The sequence below is a fragment of the Bos indicus x Bos taurus genome, chromosome 22 (assembly GCF_003369695.1).
Source record: "Bos indicus x Bos taurus breed Angus x Brahman F1 hybrid chromosome 22, Bos_hybrid_MaternalHap_v2.0, whole genome shotgun sequence".
NCBI lineage: Eukaryota > Metazoa > Chordata > Mammalia > Artiodactyla > Bovidae > Bos > Bos indicus x Bos taurus.
In genome coordinates this window covers 58,629,532-58,635,799 of record NC_040097.1, presented here as the reverse complement: position 1 = coordinate 58,635,799, position 6,268 = coordinate 58,629,532, and positions in this window count along the sequence as shown.

Genomic DNA, 6,268 nt, shown 5'->3' with positions numbered 1-6,268 from the left:
CTATTAATAAGTTAGGAAATTCTTTCCAAAATATTTAAATGAAGATTCAGAATTTAGACTTATTCTCTAATAATTTAGATTTATTCCCGAATGTAAACTCCTTTTAACTCTCTCCTAGAAACTCAGAGAAGAATGTCTAAACTTCATTTAGAATGTATATTGTACTTTCCTCTAGCTTCTCCTAGTCAGAATTCAGTCGACAAGTTTTGCATACAACAAAAGAAAACTCACTTGAAACAGTAGATAGAATTTGGAACTTCCCGGGTGGTTCAGTGGATGGGCCTGGGTCCCATCCCTGGTCAGGGAGCTAGATCCCACATGCTGCAACTAAAGATCTTCCATGCCACAGCTAAGACCCAGTGCAGCCAAATAAATAAATAAAAATATTTTTCAAATAGTAGCTAGACTTTATAAACCCTGACTGTTTCAGTTCAATGCTCTATGGTAATAATATTGATAATAATCTGAGTCACAATTCTAGTGTCATTTCTTAATACAAAGATCATAAAGATTACATGGCTGCCACTGGGTACTGAAGAACATTCTACGTTGGTCTCTTGCCATCAGGAAATTCACTGTGGACCCAGTTGAAAAACAAAATGGAAAAGAGTGGAAGGATCACATTTGTGTCATAAGCAAATCCTTTATAAATCATCAAGAGACTGCATAGATGGCCACAAAGAGATTTTGTCCAGGGTTTTATACAACTAAAATCAATTCCTCCACTTCATCTGTTTTGAATGTACTGGGCATGCAACTGGAGATGTCACTAAGAGTTAGAGCTGCTCAGAAACCTTTAAGGTGTCAATTGACCATATTTTTAGGTGCAGAAATGTTACATAGACACAGCACAGATTCACCAGTGATTTACTTTTTAAAATCTGCAACAAATGGACCCAGAAATCTACAAGGGAATAAAAATATCATGAGAGCAAAGCTGAGTTGAAGCAGGGTAACTCAAAATCAATATTTTGCTTTTAAACTCTTAAGGGAAGACCCAGGAGGGCTGCACTCATTTTGTCCTCCTTACTTATTATCCTCAGAGGATGGGGTAAAAAGTGGCAAGCCTGTTCCTTAGTTCAGCCAGGACATTCTTCACTAACAAGCCACTTGTTAGATTTCTTAGCTTCAATATCCTGTCGAGTGGCTTTTAAATAGCTACGCTATCAGATGTTGGTTAAAAAAAGCAAACTTACTTTTCATATTATATAAGTGAGATTGCATTTAGGGAACCAGGCAAAGACCAGTCAGTAGCAAACTTGATGAAGAAAAGGGGATGCTGTTTTAGCTCTACCTGTGCAAAAATGGGGCTGAAGCATCACCAATGTCAGCTTAGCTGAGTTCTCTGATGGATTAGAATTTCTCATTATTAAGTTGAACTGTTTTTTGACCTTGTACATTGATGAGTAAATCCTGCATATTCACAACTTTGCTGTGGTGCCTTCAATGCTGCTGCTGCTGCTGCTGCTAAGTCGCTTCAGTCGAGTCTGACTCTGTGCGACCCCATAGATGGCAGCCCACCAGGCTCCCCGGTTCCTGGGACTCTTCAGGCAAGAACACTGGAGTGGGTTGCCATTTCCTTCTCCAATGCATGAAAGTGAAAAGTGAAAGTGAAGTCGCTCAGTTGTGTCCTACTCTTAGCGACCCCATGGACTGCAGCCTACCAGGCTTCAATAGGTGCCTTCAATAGGTGCAGTGAAATAGAGTGGATAGGAATTTTCTTTAAGGAGTAGCCTGGAAATAAGTTGTATTTCAAGTGGATAACATTATTTAAATGTCCTTCTTTTCCCCTCCTCTGTTGGTTGTTGATTTTTGGTTGCTCAGTTGAGTTCAAGTCTTTGCGACCCCATGGACTGCAGCATGCCAGGCTTCCCTGTCTTTCACTATTTCCCAGAGTTTCCTCAAACTCATGTCCATTGAATTGGTGATGCCATCAACCATCTCATCCTCTGTCGCCCCCTTCTCCTCCTGCCCTCAATATTTCCCAGCATCAGGGTCTTTTTCAATGAGTTGGCTCTTTGCATCAGGTAGCCAAAATATTGGAGCTTCAGCATCAGTCCTTCCAATGAGTATTAAGGGTTGATTTCCTTTAGGATTGACTGGTTCAATCTCTTTGCTGTCCAAGGGGCTGTCGAGAATCTTCTCCAGCATCACAGTTTGAAAGCATCAATCCTTTGGCACTCTGCCATCTTTATGATCCAACTCTCATATCTGTATGTGACTACTGAAAAGAACCATAGCTTTGACTGTACCATCCTTTGTTAGCAAAGCGATGTCTTTGCTTTATTAAACACTGTCTAGGGCTAAAGTCCATGGAGTTGCTAAGAGTCGGACACGACTGAAAGCAACTTAGCAGCAGCAGCTTTCTCATAGCTTTTCTTCTGAGGTGGGAATGTACATTGATGCAGCCATTGTGGAGAACGGTGTGGCGGTTCCTTTAAAAACTAAAAATAGAGCTATCATATGATTCAGCAATCCCACTCCTGGGCATATATCAGGAGAAAACCATAATTAGAAAGCATACACGCACTATAATATTCATTGCAGAACTATTCGCAGTAGCTAAGGTATGGAAACCACCTAAACGTCCACTGGCAGATGAATGGATAAAGAATATGTGGTACATGTACACAATGGAATGTATATATTCATAAAAAAGAATGAAATAATGCCATTTGCAGCAGCATGCATGGGCCTAGAGACGATCACACTAATAAAGTAATTTAGAGAAAGACAATATATGATATCATTCATATGTAGAGCCTAATCTTTAAGAATGATACAAATGAACTTATTTACAAAAAGAGAAACAGACTTACAGATATTGAAAACAAACTTATGGTTACCAAAGGGGAAATGTGTGTTGGGGGAGAGGGATGAATCAGGAGCTCGGGATGAACACACACACACTCTATGTATACCATGTATAAGACAGGAAACCAACAAGGACCTATATTATAGCACACGGAACTCTATTCAATATTCTGTGATAACCTGTGTAAGAAAGTAAAATAAATACATGTATAATGGAATCATTTTGCTGTATACCCGACACTAACACAACATTATAAATCAACTATACTCCAGTACGCCAAAGAATCCTCAAACTACCGCACAATTACACTCATCTCACACACTAGCAAAGTAATGCTCAAAATTCTCCAAGCGAGGCTTCAACAGTACATGAACCGTGAGCTTCCAGATGTTCAAGTTGGTTTTAGAAAAGGCAGAGGAACCAGAGATCAAATTGCCAACATCCACTGGATCATTGAAAAAGCAAGAGAGTTCCAGAAAAACATCTACATCTGCATTATTGACTATGATAAAGCCTTTGATTGTGTGCTGCTGCTGCTGCTAAATCACTTCAGTCGTGTCCAACTCTGTGCAACCCCATAAATGGCAGCCCACCAGGCTCCCCCATCCCTGGGATTCTCCAGGCAAGAACACTGGAGTGGGTTGCCATTTCCTTCTCCAATGCATAAAAGTGAAAAGTGAAAAGGGAGTCGCTCAGTCATGTCCAACTCTTCACGACCCCATGGACTGCAGCCTACCAGATTCCTCCGTCCATGGGATCTTCCAGGCAAGAGTACTGGAGTGGGGTGCCATTGCCTTCTCCATTTGACTATATGGATCACCACAAACTGTGGAAAATTCTCAGAGATGGGAATACCAGACCACCTTATTTGCCTCCTGAGAAATCTGTATGCAGGTCAAGAAGCAATAGTTAGAACCGAACATGGAACAACACACTGGGTCCAAATAGGGAAAGGAGTACTTCAAGGCTGTATATTGTCACCCTGCTTATTTAACTTATATGCAGAGTCCATCATGAGAAACACTGGACTGTATGAATCACAAGCTGGAATCAAGATTGCCAGGAAAAATATCAATAACCTCAGATATGCAGATTACACCACCCTTATGGCAGAAATTGAAGAACTAAAGAGCCTCTTGATGAAAGTGAAAGAGGAGAGTGAAAAAGTTGACTTAAAACTCAACATTCAGAAAACTAAGATCATAGCATCTGGTCCCATCACTTTATGGGAAATAGATGGGGAAACAGTGGTAACAGTGAAAGACTTTGTCTTTGGGGGCTCCAAAATCATTGCAGATGGTGACTGCAGCCATGAAATTAAAAGACGCTTACTCCTTGGAAGAAAAGCTATGACCAACTTAGACAGCATATTAAAAAGCAGGGACATTACTTTGCCAACAAAGGTCTGTCTAGTCAAGGCTATGGTTTTTCCAGTAGTCATGTATGGATGTGAGAGTTGGACCATATAGAAAGCTGAGCACTGAAGAATTGATGCTTTTGAACTGTGGTGTTGGAGAAGGCTCTTGAGAGTCCCTTGGACTGCAAGGAGATCCAACCAGTCCATCCTAAAGGAAATCAGTCCTGAATATTCATTGGAAGGATTGATGCTGAAGCTGAAACTCCTGATGCTTTGGCCACCTGATATGAAGAACTGACTCACTGGAAAAGCCCCTGATGCTGGGAAAGACTGAAGGCGGCAGGAGAAGGGGATGACAGAGGATGAGATGGTTGGATGGCATCACTGACTCAATGGACATGAGTTTGAGCAAGCTCCAGGAGTTGGTGATGGACAGGGAAGCCTGGCGTGCTGCAGTCCATGGGGTTATAGAGAGTCAGACATGACTGAGCGACTGAACTGAATCGAACTGATAATCCAGTAAAATCTAAAAAAGTGTTCTCCTTAAAGAGTATACTTTCTAACAAAACCTTAGTCCATGTTAATGGATTTTTGGTGTTGGGACTCTTTAGGAATCAACAAATCAGTGACTTTGGCCTTGATTTAGCCCAGAGCATTCCCCTCCCACTGACTGTTACCGCACCTTGCACTTGCTCCGTGAATGCTGCAGGCTGACAATTTCAGGAAGAGATGACCTCAGTGACTAAAATTTTTCTTTGTCAGGAAAGATGGGAGGAATATGGGATAAATGAGTAAAGGAGAGATTACGCTCAATTCACTGGTATATAAAAATATTTATTAGTGTACTATTTAGGGTCCAAACAGGAAAACAGAAAGTGGAATGGCTATGTCAGCGGAAAGAATTTAATATGGGGAATTCATCTAATGTATTTGTACGACTGAAAACCTGGAAAGGAGTAGCTGAGGCAAGTCAGGGATGGTGATTCCAGGAAGACCCCTAGGCTGGGGAGATGAGGGGATGGAGACAGGGTTACTGGAACATGGAACTTGGAAGCAAGGTTTGCGACGATGACCCCCAGTCCTTGTGAGATAGGGGTGGGGTGTGATGGTGGTGTTGTTTGGCTGGTGTGTCTTGGCGGTTCAGGAACCCAGAAGAGAAATTTCTTGGGGTTGGGACCTTTGAGGAGGGCATACACGACTGATGTGAGTGTCTCTGAGGGGCCAGGAGAGCTCTGAAAATGCTGAGACTGGAACTGCGCTCAATGCTGCCAGAGAGAATGGCTTCAGCTGAGGATGCTGGCAAAAAAGTGAGCCAACAGGAAAAAGGAAGCACCCTCAACACCACCACCGCCACCTTCCAGTCCTCCTGGAACCTCCACAGCCCTCCTCACAGGGAGCCAGCCTGAGAAGGAGAAACTAGACATGCAGCATCTCCAGGCACAGCATCCTGGGGTCTGAGTCTAGAGGGTTTGGAGCTGAGAGGTTGCCTAGTAACTGACCACTAGATTCACAGCATCCGATCCATCAGGAGAGGCTGTTATCCTTCAACATACAGTCCCCCAGTTCCGGATGGCCCCAGGCTACCACGGCTGACTTTTCAGGGATCCTGCAAGTCCCCTGCAAGTTGGCTGGGGCCCTGCTCTGTGTCATCTGAACTCCTGGATGCAGGCTGGCCACTGCTGGAAGCGTTGGTGGTTCCATGGCAAAGACGGAAGAGCTGCGGGACGTGTCCTCCGTTTCTTACACCTTCTGCACCTTCTTTGGCCAAAAGAAGCACAAGGACATTTCTGATTCCAAGATTGGTAGAAGGAGTGCAATTATACCACTTGGAAAAAGAAGCAGAAATATTTGGTTGATATCAAGGCAAATGGACTAGGCAAATTTCAACAGAAATTTTTTGCATAGTTGACATAAATCAAATCAATTAAAAAAATCGGTACATCTTCCTTTTTCATATAAGGAAAATTTAAGGTAAATGTTTAGCTATGACAGCAATGAAAACATGCTGTACAAGTGTTGTCTTGAAATGAAGGAAACTTAATATCAGACAATAACTGGGTTAAAGGGTTAAAGTAAGATTTATTTTTTAAAAAGTG